General features: G+C 31.5%; 1 protein-coding gene across 6 annotated transcripts in view; it reads right to left on the bottom strand.

Moving 5' to 3' along the window:
• The window catches only part of LOC106876426 (uncharacterized), a 1308965-nt gene that overhangs the window by 90617 nt on the left and 1200743 nt on the right, over window positions 1–17605 (bottom strand). The window lies entirely within an intron of this gene.

Here is a 17605-nt window from a genome sequence, read left to right as displayed (position 1 = left end):
TATCCAATCAGATTGGAGCCTGGTGTCGCCTCCTGGTCCACCAGTCCTCAGTCAAATTGTCCAACCCATACTAGCATGGAAAGCGGACATTAAACGACGACGATATATATATAATTCAAAATGTATATGAGTGCATCTTTTCCCTGACTTATGGTTTCTTAGATGACTCACGTATATATATTCATGTATGTATATATATATTCACATATTCACATACATAGATATACTAAGCAACACTTATATGTGCGTATGCTTATGCATGTGTGTGTGTATCTGTGTGTATATATGCATATATGCACAAATGCATATGTATACATAGACACAGAGTATATTCCTATACACAGATAGGAAGATAATATATATTTTACACATACCTATCATATTTCCTATGCATAATAAAGAATTTTTTTTATTGTGCCAATCCTGTACAAATATCATTTGAATATATAAAATCTAGTAATTATATGCAATATCACAGTTTTGAAACCAACCTAGACAAGGAGTTACACATATTAGTTTAAAATTGAATGTGTTTGAACATGGTGCTTTTTTTAAAGCTAACATCAATAATATTATCCTTTTATTCCTTAACTGGTTTCACTCATGGGTCAGTTGCAAAGCAAGGGCTTCTTAAAGGATATCAGCAAGATATATCTTTTATATTAGTAAATAAAAACTCTGTATTCTCCCAGTGTAAAATAAAGATTGGTTACAATACAGGTTTGTCTCAGAGAAACAGCCCTTTGGACTAAACACTTTGATTATTTTAAACACCAGTCTAAATAGTGTATCAACAAAAAAGAAAAGTCTAATTGCTGTACTATTTATTTCAATTATTTATATACATACAGTCATAAGTATACATATACTTATGTGTGTGTGCACATGTATCAATATCTACATACACACACACACTCACATTTATACAAGAATTTGTGTGTATCTATTAAACATTTTTTAGACAAGTACTTTGATTACAGCCTACAGCTACAATATTTGAAACAAAATTTTCCTAAATAAAAAATTATTACTTCTTTCAATAAGGCCCTTTGTTAATCTGATTTTTCATAGACTTAAGCATTTGTAATTAAGCAAAATCTTTTTTCAAATACACATACATGTATATTTTGTGTGCGTGTGTGTGTGTGTGTGTGTGTGTGTGTGTGTGTGTGTATATATATATATATATATATACACATAAACTGCTTAGCAAATGTGATTCTCCTGGTTGTTTAATTGCAGGACAACTTTAAGTAAAGGTTTTATTCTCTTTGATCACTTAAATGTAGTGTGTTAGATTACATTATTGAATATATTCTTTCTTTATTAAAACTTTAGGAGTTAATTCAAGGGAGATTATCAATAAATTTTAGGACTTGATCGATCATCCCCAAACTCCTTTCTCACTCATAACCCAGTTATCATCAGCGCAGCAGTTAGCAAAACTGAAGGAGTATTGGTCTATTAGTATTTAATTGTATGTTTTTCTTACTAGGTCAACTTTGTTTTCTTATACTTCTCAGAGTAATGAAATAGACACCATTCAAGAACTGGAATCAATTATTTGATAATATTCCTTCTCTAAAATTGGTCACCCTTTTCCTAAACCAAAAATTATTTTTATGCTATTATTCAAAGTCAGGTGTAAGTGATGCTGTTTCTATCAACCTGTAATTCTCTTCTTATATTTTTTCTATTTCTTACAGTTTTAAATCTATTTTTCTCTGTTTGCATGACTTGGAGTACTTATTGGTTGTAACAATTGCATTTCATGTGTATGCCTTTTCTGCCAGTAACCATTCAATGGGGAAATAAGCAGTGGCATATGGTGGCTGCTGTCATTGGGTGTGCTGTCAAACTGACCATGGAGGTGCAATGGCCCAGTGGTTAGGGCAGCGGACACGTGGTCGTAGGATCGTGGTTTCGATTCCCAGACCAGGCATTGTGAGTGTTTATTGAGCGAAAACACTTAAAGCTCCACGAGGCTCCGGCAGGGGGTGGTGGCGAACCCTGCTGTACTCTTTCACCACAACTTTCTCTCACTCTATCTTCTTGTTTCTGTTGTGCCTGTAATTCAAAGGGCCAGCCTTGTCACACTCTGTGTCACGCTGAATATCCCCGAGAACTACATTAAAGGTACATGTGTCTGTGGAGTGCTCAGCCACTTGCACGTTAATTTCACGAGCAGGCTGTTCCGTTGATCAGATCAACTGGAACTCTCGTCGTCGTAACCGACGGAGTGCCAACATACTGACCATACTATGAATAACGTTAGTGTTACTCAAATTAGGCACACGATATCTCTTTGAAAATTAAACACATAACAATAATATATGAAATAGTTTTACATAAAAATACTTCTCCAAGATTAAATCATTCAAATTTATGAAAAACTGCTTTTAAAATTTAGGCTACAAAGCTTTTAAATTTTGTTACTAATCAGTTCATAATCAGTGAAAATGAAATTAAAAGCACGCATTTCTGTGATTGTAAAAGCATTTGAGATCAACACTAATTGAATTTTGAATAAAATGATTAAGCACACAACTAAGAAAATCACAAAATTCACTGAGCAAAATATCAACGCACAATCTTTCAGAATTTGACCTGACTTAAGTTTTGTTTCTGAATTCTAAAAGTGTATTATTAGTTTTAAAAACAAATTAAAATCAAAGTTATATGATGATATTGTAAGAAAAAAATTATTGTAAAAAAAATGTTTTAGTTTAGGAATTTTAAATTAATTTAAACACAACTTTCTGCCACAAAAATGAACATGTGACCATGTTGTCAAGACTGTCTCACACCCTTTGCCATTAATTTTTTGCCATTCTCCCATTATCTGACAATACGCCCAGTACCATATTATGATACAGTATACTGTGAGGTGTGCAGTGTTATTTCAGGATACCTGTCACCAAATTTCAAGCAGGAGTATAACAAAAGTTTTCCATTGTAATTTGTGATTAAACTAATAAGCTTAATATTTATAATGAATTTGCCATATTTTCTGATTGTGCAGTGTACATCTAGCACACCTGGAATATATGCCCCTAGAAATAAGGGAGGAGGTAGTGCTGCCCTGGGTCAAGAGGGTGGCTGCTGGAAGACCCTATGTCTAGTAACAGGACTCTGCACCATGCCACACAAGCAGGAGAACCCAGTGATGGCTGTCAGACAATTTCTGCGACCATATCACACCTAACATCTGGCCACCTTAACTCCTCGGACTGCAACCCCTTGATTATTATGTGTGGGACACAGTTAGGCCAACAAAACTCCTTTGCAATACCAAAGATGAACTGAAGGCAAGGATTATGGCAGCGTTCACCAGCTTAAACAAGGAGACCGTCCAGAAGAGTTGCAGGAGATTCCAAAGTTGTCTGGAGGCCATGGTTGAAGCCAAACACAATTTTAGTGAATAAATTTACTCTGTAGTATTTCAAAATATTTTTATGTAATTTCAGTAAATATATTTGTTAAAATGAGATGTCAGTGTTATTTTCATTTTTGCATAATTTAGACAACAATATATTCACTGCACCCAGTATATGTGTAAGCATGTGTGTGTGCATGCATGTGTGTGTGTGTGTGCATGCATGTGTGTGTGTGTGTGTGTGTGTATACAGACACACATGTCATGCATTTATATGTTCATATATATGTGTGTGTATCATCATCAGCAATAGCATTATTTAAGATGTTTGTTCTATAGAAGCCTGGATTGGATTGTTCAAAAGGATCTGACAAGCCAGATTGACTGCATTGCAATCCAGTGTCTGCTTTGACAAGGTTTCCACAGCCAGATGCACTTCCTAAAGCCAAAGCTAACCACTTCACTGAGGGTACTAGATGGAGTTTTTGTGACACCAGCACTAGTGGTGTCATGAAACAGCTCTCACAAGACCCTTCGACAGAGTGGGGATGTAGTATTGACAGGGGTGGCTTTGTATCAGGTATTGAGAGGGTAAATTATGAGAGAGATGATGTCTTGCTGTAGAGGAATGGCTACCAGAGTTGGAAAGGAAGAAAGGATGATGGAAATGAAGTGTCAGGGCATATCATACAGGAACAAAAAGGTGGATAGAGAGAGAAAAGGGACAAAAAATTGAGGATGGCTGGATGGGTTGGTTCACAAGGATGAGGAAAGATGACAGATGGTTAGAGATGGGGATAAAAGTAAATGGAGTAAATGGTGAACACAGATGGAATTGCATTCAATGATGAATCTCGCTTGGGGATGAGGGTAAAGGAAAAAGGAGTGGGTCAAAGAGAAGGAAATAGGTTCAGGTACATAAAATGGAAGAGATGGAGAGTAATGATACATTACAACTACAGATGGAGAAAGAGGGAGATTATTTGAAGTGTGGGAGTGAGAGAAGGATGTACAGAGATAGAGATGGAGGTAAGAGGTACATGTGGTAAGAGATGATGTTGACAATGTGGGATGGTTGATGAGGTAAGTAGTTCCAAGGAGAGGGATAACTGATAGCAAAAAAGGCAGGAATGTAATGTGTGGATTTCTCCTCACATAATTACAGTGGCTGAGGAAGTAATTAGAAGGGTGAAGAAAGGAAGGGATTGGAGTTATGCAGATAAACTGTGGGGAGGCTTCACAGGTACAGATTGGGTGCAGGGGCATAGATGTAAATGGTATGTTTTTAGGACCTCAATTTTGCTCAGATGGTTGAGTCTTCTTTAATCAGCAATAATCTCAGTCCACTATCATCTCCTCTATAAGGCTCAACAACTTGAGGTTAATCTTTGCTATTTCATTCCATGGCTTTCTATTTCCTTCTCCTACAAATTTTATAAGGATTTAATCATCAACACTTCTTTATGCAGCTGTCATCATCTATATGCATTACATGACCATACCAGCAGTGTTCATTTTTTGCTCACTATTTCTAATTCCTTTAATGCCCAACTTTTCTTTCAATATGCTGTACTTTGTCATATGTACACATTGACATTGCAGGCTAGTGAAGTATACCAGCTTTATTTGTGTGTGTGTGTGTGTGTGTGTGTGTGCACATGCATGTACACACACATAATTTCTGTAAACTCAATATATTGTAAAATTTCTAGAGAATAGCATGAATTGCTGTCCCTTTGATTGATAGTGGTAATTTTTCCATTACATATTAGTCCAGAGAGTTATAAATAAATAATAATTCTTTCTAACATAGGCACAAGGTCAAAAATTGGAGGTGCACTACTTGATTGATACTATATTTTAGTGGGCCTAGAAGGATGAAAGGCATATTGTTTGACAGCTTTTCTGATGCAGCTATTATACAACAAATTTTATAGGCTGGGTTAAGTTGATTCTATTATTCTCAGATACATTTAATCACACCCCACCACAGGATGGAATGCAAAACTGACTTTAATTGGGTGGCAACTTTGGAAAGGAAATGATATAACTAAATACCCTGAGGCATGTTAGTAAAATTACTTTTACAATATTTAAGATAATAAGCTCATTTGATATATCCTAGGGTGAATCAGCCAATGAAATAGTGAAGATGGAATTTATAAGCAAATTTATTAAAATAACTCTGTTTTATAGTTGTTAAAAATGAGGACCTTATATATATATATATATATATATATATATATATATATATATATTTAACAATAAATTAATCATAAATAAACAAAATACATCTGTATGAAACTTAAGCCATTTATAAATTCTGAACATTGATGTATCAAAGAAGACGCAATAAAACGTTTATTTGACATTTTGCACTATCCCCATAGCTCAGAAAAATCTTCACAACAAATTATGTATCTGTTAACTCTGTGTTCTGCATCTGATTTTCAGCAAAGACCTCCTTAGTTTAAGTTTTAAAAATTGTATTTTGAATTATATGACATATAACTATGTAAGTGAGCGGAATCTTTTTTTCTTTTCTGTAAGATGGCTTTTTTCAATGTAAGCAAATTGCATCAACTTCTTGTAGATGACAAAATAAGTTTTATGCAGTAAATGAGAAACTTCTACACATGGATATTCATTGTTGCAAGCAACAAGGAGTGCTTTAAAAAGCACTAGAGTAAAGAAAAATACTTTTGCTTTAGTCATCTAATTAATAATTCCGAAACATCTTATTAAACCAAGTCACACTTTATAATCTTCTTCTTGAATTTTTGGAAGTTTCTCTTTATGGATTTAATTTTTTGAATATTACAAGAGGTTAATGATGTGAAGTTGATAATATTTCAGTACCACAAGGAACCAAATGAGTACTCTTTTTAGTAGTATTTGCAACATCCAAAGATAACAGTGCTCATGATTATCTAGTGACTTACTAAGTTCACTGATATATTGGTTGTAAATTTATGAAGGGCTAACTCCCATGGATATTATATTATCACTTTATTCACAGTCAAGAGATTTTGTATTGCAATACATTTCAACAAATCTAATTGAAGTGAACTATTAAGATAATTGGTAAAATCTTGATCATATATTCATCTCATTAACATATATTAAATTAATGATTTAAAATTATAGTAATGTAAATGAATTTATAATGTTCATTAAATTTTCAACTGATTTTATCAGGCCACAAGATATATATATTAACTACTTGAATATATAATTTTGCTCATATATACAGATTTCCTCTTTCATATTTTTATACTTTTATAAAGTATTCAACTAATATTCAAATATTTCAAATTAGAAGCAGCTCTAATAATGTAAACATTACCGGTATCACAGACTTAAGGTGTGTCTTTTGTTTATATGCTTATTAGCTGCAAATTTTCCCTGAATGGAATTCTGAAGCTAATAAGTGTATAAACAAAACACATTAAGTATGTGATGTCAATAATGTTTAATATTCAAATATATTTTGACCAGAAATGTCTCTGTAGTAATATTAATAATTCTCTTTAAGATAATTTGCAACAAAAGGTGGAAAGTTCTAATTCAACTGATAACAGTTTGGATAAAGATGATAATTATATAATGAAAACATTTGCTGTGATTGTGTTTGTCTGTATATATATATATATATATATATATATATATATATATATATATATATATATATATACACACACATAACCACACACATATATATATACATATTCTATATATACAAATATATAAATATATGTATAGTAACAAGTAATAAAATACCAAAATAATTAGTGAAATAAATATCTTGGAAAACAGAAAACAAATGATGACTTGACAAAAGTCTAAAATGCTACCTTTATACACACACACATACACACGCACACACACACACACACACACACACACACACACACACACATATATATATATATATACATATATACATACACACATACACACGTATATACATATATACACACACATGTGTGTGTGTGTGTGTATGTATGTATATATCTCAAAAGAAACAAAAATAACACTAATATATAAAGAAATAATAATAATAATGATAATAATAATAATAATAATAATAATAATAATAATAATAATAATAATAATAATAATAATAATAATAATAATAGGGAAATAACAATGAAAGTAATTATTTAGAACAAGAAAGTGGTAACCTCTCCTCATTTTTAAAAAATCTTTTTTAAAGTCACAGAGAATTGTAATACATGAAATATGGACAATGCGATAAAACAAACATGAAGTCTTCAGCAGCAAGTGAGAATATGAGAAAGAGAAAACATACATATATATACATACATATATATATACATACATATATACATACATATATATTTTATATATATATATATATATACATATATAAATATAAATATATATATATATACACACACATATATTATATATACATACATGTATACACAATTACTAGACCTTTTATTAAAAAATAAGAAAAAATGCAAATGAAATAAACAAAATTTAAAACTGTAACATAACCAGGTCTTCCTCCAGCTTTTTTTTTTTTTTTTAAGATGTTCAGTGTTTGAGTTTATGCATAAGAAAATTAATGAGTATATGTGCAATAGCCTAACTTGTAAATTTAAAAGAATTGGTTGAGCATGTATCTGTTTCCATGAGCAATAAAAACAGCTAATGAGAGATGGTGAGAAACAAGTAATGAGACTGAAAAAAAAAATGAGCAAAAGCGGGAGTGGGGGTTAAACTGCACAAAGATATTTTAACTTCTCATTGTTAACCTTAAAGTTATTGACATTTGCTTTGAAAGAAATATCAGAGGATAATGGATGTTATATATTTAGTATTCATTAAAGATGCACTGAAAACATAAGCTTGTATTTTATCATACTCTGTTCACATGAAAGAAAAAGAGAAACAGAGAAGCTACATTAAGTGTAATTTTATAGGAAAAGTTTAGCATCTTATGGATTGCTAAAGTGACACAATTATAATAAAATTATTGATTAGCATATTTTCTTTTCAGAATAATTAATATTCTAGTAAAAAGATGTTGAAAACGTTAATACAAGCCATTTTTATGTTTTGAATTTGGATAAGGAATATTATTGCAGCTAGCTCAAACTACCTAATAAGAACGAAGTAATTTATAATGAAATTGATTGCACCATGAAGCTGGGGAGGTTTATATTAAATTGTATCCACTAAAACCTATATAAACTTATAGGTTTCAAGTGTAGATATTTATTCTGTGTTGCAAGTATATATCTAACTGATATCACTACTAACGCTGTACTACTCAGAAAATAATCAAGTTTATTACATACTTATCAGAATGTATGGTATGCTATTAATAATCACTCCTAACTAGAAAGAAGAAAATTTAAATATGCTAGGTTAGACCCTAAATGTTCTCTTTCTTGCTCTCTCTCATACATACACACATTCACAAAAAAAGTTTATTAAAATAATTGACAAGTGGTACACAGGAAGTCATACCTCCAGAAAATGGAGACAGATTAACCTAAAATCATAGCAAATGAGCTAGATACATACTGATTGACAGAATATGAATATTTATTTACATTATTCCATGATTCTTAACTAACATTATCTAATTTCAGCAACATAAGTTGCCAGATCATCTTCAAAGGCTTTTTGTAAAATGCCTGCATATGATTACAATAAATGTATCTTTCATCATACAATTTTTCACCTTTCAGGCTCTTAATCGAAGATATTCATTACTTTAATTCCTAAGAGCCTTTTACATAGACAGGCTTCTTCAATCTAACTAAAAATGAATTTTTTGTGTGATAAGTTGTCATTTTCCATATTTATGTATATGATGCCAAAGAACTGAGGGTGAAGTGTTTAAGTAAAAAGTATAATGTATTGCAAATCTAAGTGAATAACCATTTACCTTAGCTTCTATGCCTACTTTTGCTTCATAGCTTAGATATAGTGCATCCGACTATAAAAATAGTCACATCAACAAAAGCCATTAAGAAAAACAAAAAAAGAAAATTTAAGTAAAAGAAACATAAGATTAAAGGGAATACATAGGCTCTTTATTAAAATTAGGGAGACTACATGTTCATACATGTATATCAAAAATATTAAATTGAGAGAGTCAGAAGACAGAGAGAGTGTAAAGTCCAGAATAGAAATTTTTAAATGCTCTTAATCCATAATTTATTGCTAGAAGTAATTGTTACTAAAATGATGAATGTCCTTATTGTAACAAATATTTTGACTGGAGGCCAAATTGGAAGACCTGGAAATAATGCCAGTTGAAAAGGTCTGCCATAAAATATGCATTCATTAACAGGTAAAGACAAATTTTAGACAGGTGGTTGGATACAGGAGCATGGAACATTGTACATATAAACCAAAACACACACACATGGAACAAAGAAAAATTGAAAACAGAACAAACTTGTTCGAAACATGTTAATATTTTTATCACAATTTTTCTTTCTTTTCAACGTTAATATAAATTTAGTTTTTTTTTTTTGTGTTGTTTTTCAAAGCTGTCATCCTGAAAAGTTATCAATGATGCATCTTCCTCCTGTAGCCACACGCATAATAATGATAAATGCTAACAACTGTTAATATAGATCAAATATGAAAATAATAATAAAACTAATAATAATAATAGTAATAATAGTAATAATAATAATAATAATAATAATAATAATAATAATATCAAACAATGATGATGATTAAGGAAGACAATCAACTATAATCATAATCATTTGAATTATAATCAAAAAGATACTTTTTATTCACTGCAAGATGAAAAATCCATTTGAGCTTTTGATTTTCACTGATATAAATATATGCATAAATATAGTGTGTGTATGTGTGTGTGTGTTTGTGTGAGTACACACATACACATATGTATATATATGCTTGTGTGTGTATACACACACACACACACACATGCACATTATATATATATGCTCATGCACATGTGTGCATGTGCATGTAAAGTGTGTGTATACATATATATGCACATGTATGTATATATACACATATATACTATGTAATAGCATTTCTTTCTTTCATTGATTATTCATTTCAATGTACATTTTATTTCTTTTTAACATATGGCAAACACACTAAAATACTTATTTGTGCATGCAAAGTAAAAAAACAACATTTAATAAAAATATACCAAACAATTTAGATTGATTGGGACATGGGGTATATTTATATTGTTGATATTGTTGTTGTTGCTGCTGTTGTTGTTGTTGTTGTTGTTGTTGTTGTTGTTGTATATCTAGTTTCAAGTTTTTTTTTTTTTTAATATTCTGATTTCAACTTATCTCTTTACAACTTGTTCACACACACAAACGCACAAAGTTATGTTCAATAATGATAATGATAGCTGTAGTATTAAAGGCAGATTATGCACTTCCAAAAGAGATTGTGAATAAATTTTTTTTTTTTTTTAAATTAAATTTTTACTTTCGATAGATGACATCATACATATATAATAATGGAAAATACATTTTCTGTATTGCCATTTATCTTCAGATATTTTTATGCATACAACTGCTTAATGTCTCTTTTATAATCAATATATCCTCCCCTCTTAATTAGCAGACTAGATGCTTTAAGTAGGGTAAGCCCTTGGAATTTGATATGGCACATGATTTTACAGATGGTTAATTAATTACAAAAATACATAATCATCAATTTAATAATATATTCAAATATATTTTCAAGAGATATTTGTAAAATGACAACTTAAGAACCTAACTTTTCAAGTTCTGATATAAGTACAGTTTAAGAAATTTTCCCATTCAACTTATATTATCAACATGTATAAATGTTAGCATTGGCAATGTTATTTCTTTGGCATAAATCTGATATCCTTTTGCTAATCAATTTTTCTGCATTCTGTCCCATACATCTTAAACAATAAAATTTCTCTGACAAATTCCTCCTCAGTTGTTTCTTTGATTACAAGTTTTAATACATATTTCTTTAGTATATTGCATAACGAGTCAATCTATCTATGATCACTTGTATGTATTAAAGATGTACTGGACATATAAGAAAAAAGAAAGCTTTTGCTTTATTTTTGTGCTTTTATGTACAGTCAATACCTACATTTACAATTACAACAGATTCTTTAAACAAAATTACCTTATACATACATGCAAACACATACACCCTGGCTCCATTATAAAGAAAACTACTTTTAAGCATGTGTATGTGGGCATAACAATATGTCCAAATCAAAAGGGTAACTTTAGAATAACTGTATTGGAAAGGTAGTAAATAGATGTGACACATTTGCTAAAATTGGGAATTGGCATTGGGAATTAAACATTTTCAATCGTTCAATCTCAATAACAAAAAAAAAAAAATGCATACATAATTTACAACAAAGTATTATGAGTAGTAACCAATGTTTCCTTTTTTTCAACTTTTATAGATTAATGTATAACAATAGATGATTAAATGAAACATACAACTGAAGTAGAATGTTGTCTAGTAAAATTCACAAATGTAAAGGGCAGCAACAGACCAAGCAAGTACAGAAAACAAATCTGAGGTATAACAAGAAGGTATTTGATGTTCATTGAATAAATAATCTGCACTGAATTTAGTTAAGCGTGCTCACAACAGTAGAATTCAGACCTGATCAATGGCTGACTCTTTACAGTGCTAATGGTAATTGTATATAAGGATACTGCTTACATATTTAAGACATTATTGGTACTACACATACGAATCTTTCAGGTAACTAGAAAAACCCGTTCTTCAAAATACTACAACTACAGGCTGTATCATCTACTTTTATTATAACAGCTTCTCTTCTCCTCAAGCACACACACACACACACACACACACACATAGAGGGTTTCTTTCAGTTTCTGTCAACCAGATCCACTCAAGGCTTTGATCAGACTAGGGTTATAGCAGAAATTACTTGCCCAAGGTGCCACACATATTGAACCCAAAACCATGTGATTTGGAAGCAAAGTTCTTAACAACACAAGCATACCTGCACTTGTAGCCATGCCTGTGCAATGTAGCATAAATTCTAAAATTAAATCTTATATCAAATGCTCAAGGACACTTTGTAAGTAGAAATAGATTTTTAACTGGATATTGATCATGAAATTTAAAGTTTAATCAACATTTCTAGCTGGCCACAACTAAATACAATAGAACTTAAAGGAGATTATAAATGACATTTCAAATATGAAGGTATAAAACGATTATTTGAAGAGCATACAATTTGGTAGGTGTGAAATGACTTATGCCTTTTGTTGAAATGTGTATTTTCAAACATACATATTAATCTCAAAAATATTAATTTAAAAAGTGTGTGTATGGAGTCTGTTTATCTATCTATCTATCTATCTATCTATCTATCTATCTATCTATCTATCTATATATATATATATATATATATATGTATATGTATATATACACACACACACACACATACATACATACATACAGAATAATAAATGGAATGGAGAAAGATCAAATCAGGCAAACTACAATGAACATATATGTATACGGATTTGATTAAGATAAAAATTGCCCCCAAAACATATATTGATATATTAAAAATACATATAAAAATATATATGGACATATAAATATATGAATATATAAACATAGTAATAATATAATGAAGTATTCGATTACAGATAAAAATGTTTTTAAAAAAAAAAGAATTAAAAATATAGTGAAGAGAAAATAATAGACATCAAAAAAAGTTTTAGGTTACATATTAAAAGAAAATATTCCTTCGACCGTTTCAAGGGTTCAATCCTCCGAGTAAAAAATAAATCTTAAAATTCATTTTCCGAGAATGTCTCCTTCATTGGGGAAAAAGTGATGTTTATGGTAGAAATGCATTATATTATTACTATGTTTGTATATTCATATATTTATATGTCCATATATATTTTTAATATTCATATATTTTTATATGTATTTTTATATGTATTTTTGATATATCAATATAAGTTTTTTGGACAATTTTTATCTTAATTAAATCTGTATACATATGTGTTTCTTTACCAGGCTTATTTTAAGACCAAAGGCTGTACATGAAACAACAAAACAGCCCATAAGATGTTGTATATCATCAACAGTGTGAGCCATGAGGTCAACATCACCGGCATAAAAGAATTTCCTGATCAAAGTTTCAAATGTTTCCAACTTGAAGTTGAACCTTCTCAAGTTGAAGACTCTTTTAGTAGTTCTGAACTGCAAGAAGACATCCTTGTCACAGTTGTGGAATGCACATGTAAGCAGAGCAGCACTGAGTATAAAAAAAAAGTGTGAGAGCAAGAATTTCACCTTGCTTTACTCCACTGTCAATCAGAATTTAATCAAAGAATTTTCTGTTAAAAACAACCCAAGTTTTCATGTCTTGTTGCAACTGCTTAAACATACTGACAAATAGAGGTGGGAACCAAACATTTCCAAGGGTTGTCTGCAATGTATTTCTGTTGTCTGTTTCAAAAACTTTTGTTAAATCAACAAAGACTTGATATAAAGGCCCCTGCAGCTCAGTGCATCTTTCTTGTCTAGAAGAGAATATCATGTCCACTTTTCCTCTATCCGATCTAAAGCCCCTCATCATATCTGCTTATATGTGTTGGACAGGGCTTGTGCATATGGGAAATAATGGGATTCCAAAGCAGCTATTCAATGGTGAGCTGTGTACTGAAAAGCATCCTCAGCACAAACCAAAACAAAGGTACAAAGGCCGCATAAGAGGCAACCTGAATGAGTTGAAAATCTGTGTAAAGAACAGGGAAGAATTAGCTGTGGGAAGAGTCGAGTGGAGGAAGTGTATAAGGGAAGGTTGTAAAACTTTTAAAGAGGATTGCATTGAGCATGAAATTCTAAAGCACTTGCGTCAAAATGGCTCTTACCAGAACCTCAGGGAGAACATAAAGTTTGGGAGGTGTGAAACATTTGGTCATGTACTCCTTTCTAAGGCTGTGTATGTCAACAATATGACATCCCATGAAAGATCAAATGTATGCAATGTCCTTCCTCCAAGGCCAGGTGATTCAACATGCATAGTATATAAAACAGTTTGCGAGATTGATTTCAGGACTGAAGAGAGATATGGTAATTCACAGGCATCATATCTCACAAAGTGATCAGATCAATCCAGTGGAAGTTACAACTTTCATTTGTCACCTGTGTTTCAAACTATGCAGATCTGCAATGGGACTGAATAGTTATCTAAGAGGTCATAAATGGAATGTCAGAAATGTCATTGACAACAACAAAGCACAGAGAGATGACAATCATCTGTGAAGATTAAACAATCACTATATTATAATATATATATATAAAATCATATATATGAATTTTATATAATATATATGTATACATATATATATCTCCACACACATACATGAAATTAAATAAATAACAAAGGTATATAAACTTATGCAATGAACTATAGCTGTTTCTGCCATAAGATGTAGTGCACTCAGAGCGGAGTACTTGTGCACCACTTTATAGCTTCCTTGGAGCTTCTAAAATGACGTGCGTATACATATACATATATACAAGGGGATGCTGAAAAGTTCCTGCCTTTTGGGTGAAAAAAAAAAAATTCAGAAGGATCAATTAATTAAGATTTTATTCAACATATCCCCTTCTCAGATTCATACACTTGCAGCAGTCCTTCAGTTTCTGTAAGCTCTGTAAAACAACTCAGAAGGTTGGGCCTTCAACCAGATCTTTTGTAATACCCTTAAAGCCCGGAACTTTTCAGCACCCCTCGTACATACTTGTATGTTACCACACACACACACACATACATATACACACACACACGCATACATACACACACACACACACACACACACATACATACACACACACACACACACATATATATATCAGGCTGAGTAAAAAAAAAGCAACGTTTTGAAACATGAAATTCATCACAATATATTTCAACAATGTGGGAATTTTATTCATCAAAGTAAGTACCATTACAATCAACACATTTTTGCCAACGAGTTGTTTATTCTGGTAACATAAAAATCTGGAGTTCTGGAGCTGATGAATGCACTTTCAGCATCAGTTTGATTTTTGAATCCCTTCTCTCACAGGAAACCATCAAGTGGTAGTCAGTAGGAGTAATAAGCTGGGTGAGGAAGAACCTTGTAGCCAAGTTCCCTCAACTTCTGGAGCATCATTAGTGATGAGTGTGGTCAAAGTATTGTCATGAAGAATGATTAGCCCTCTTCTGTTGACTAGTATGGGATGGAGGAGTAGCAGTTTTTCCTTCATGTTGGGAATTTCATGGCAATATGTTTCTGCAGTAATGATTTTTCTGGGTTTTAAGAAGTTATAGTGGATGAGTCCAGCAGTACACCACCAAACAGTCACCATAACCTTAATTTTGAAGAGCTTGGGATTAGGGAAGGTTTTCGGTGCTTCATTTTGGTCTAACCACTGGGAAGGACGTTTTTTATTATTGTACCGAATCCACTTTTCATCGCAAGTTACAATATGGTCAAGAAATGGATCAGTCTGATTATAGAGAAGAAGCGACGAGCAAATTTTTAATTTTCTAATTTTCATTCAAATCATGTAGTACCCATTTGTCGAGCTTTTCTGATTTTCTGATTGCATGCAAATAGTTGCAGGCAGTTTTCTGGCTAACTTGAAGTTCTTTTGCCAGTTCTCGAGTGGTTTCATGTGAAGCTTTCTCAATGACAGTCTTTAATTGATCGTCATCGATGACAGATGGGCGTCCACTACACTCACGATCTTCAAGGCTCAGGCCTCCACTGCAAAATTGTTTAAACCATTTTCCAGCTGACCACTCACTGGTCATTTCCTCACCAAACGTTTCATTGATATCACGAGCAGTTTCAGTTGCTTTACGTCCTTTTTTGAAGTTGAATATAGCAAAATTGCTCGAATATTGCCCTTTGACAGTTTCATTTCAGATGATTGTAACAACGGTGAAAAAAAGATCAATGTTAATTTATTGATGCATTTGGACAAGTCTATGCCTGTATTACCAGACAATGGCAAAAAAATTTTTTAGAAAATTCAAAACTCTGCAACACTCTGGTACAAATTCTTCATGGTTCAAAACATTGTTTACTTTTTACTCAACCTGATACATACACACACACAGACAGACACACACACACACGTGTATGTATATACATATGTTCTATGTGTGTGTACATACTTGTATATGCACACAAACTGTGGAAGAATTATTAGCAGCCTTTGTTTTGTTAACTGAAAAGCCTAATAGTGTGTACCTTCTATAAATTTAACTGTGTTTATCTTATGAAATTTATGATTTATATGGAATTAATCTAAAGACTGTGGCAATGGATTAATTCCAGATAAAATAGAAAAGTTGCCAAACATTAGATATGTCATTTATCCTGAGTCATATGTTTAAAGTTGGGTGACGATACATGGATAAATAGAGAACTTATGAAAGGACATCTAAAAAATAGTTATTGAGAACAAGTGCAAATTATATGTGGTAATTGAATTTGAAAAGCATATATCTGCTACTGGCACTTAACTGTTAATTATCTTTCTTCTATTGCATTGTCTTATTTTCTAGTTGAAAGATATTGGCAAGACTTGTTTTACTACTTCTATATTGCTACTCTATAAATATGAAGTGCAACTATCTTGATATGAAATATTTCACCTTTCTTCAGTTTTATTATTTGATTAACTATTCTATCAAATCATCATACTGTCTTATTACTCAATACACATGTGTTTTAATGCTCAGTTTGGTCTATGACCTGCAGCTATTCTCATCAATCGTTTATCAATTCATCTAAGTACTATTAATACTATTTAGAAAATGGTCTTTCCATAAATATCTTTCAGTTGATCTCTGCTTTTATTAATTTCACAATAAACCAGCTTACCAGTAACTTAATGAAGTAGAGAATCATTTCTTTTGTCAGTTTCTTCTGGAGTTTACAACCTAGTGTGCTTGCATGTTTATTTAATAGAGGCAGCTAACCTATAAAACTAAGTTCTAATGAATAAGACTAGCCACATCCTAGTTTGAAATTCCAGCCTGATCCAAGCATATATAGGATATACACACATGTTCATATGTCTATATTTAAGTGTGTGCATGTATATGGTGTAGAAATATGACATAAGATGATCAGAGAATAAGATATGTAGATAAAAATGCAAATACAAGAGGTTGTT

This window comes from Octopus bimaculoides, chromosome 5 (assembly GCF_001194135.2).
Source record: "Octopus bimaculoides isolate UCB-OBI-ISO-001 chromosome 5, ASM119413v2, whole genome shotgun sequence".
NCBI classification, from domain to species: Eukaryota; Metazoa; Mollusca; class Cephalopoda; order Octopoda; family Octopodidae; genus Octopus; species Octopus bimaculoides.
Note: the sequence above shows the minus strand (reverse complement) of the source record. Positions and strands in the feature narration are given on the sequence as shown.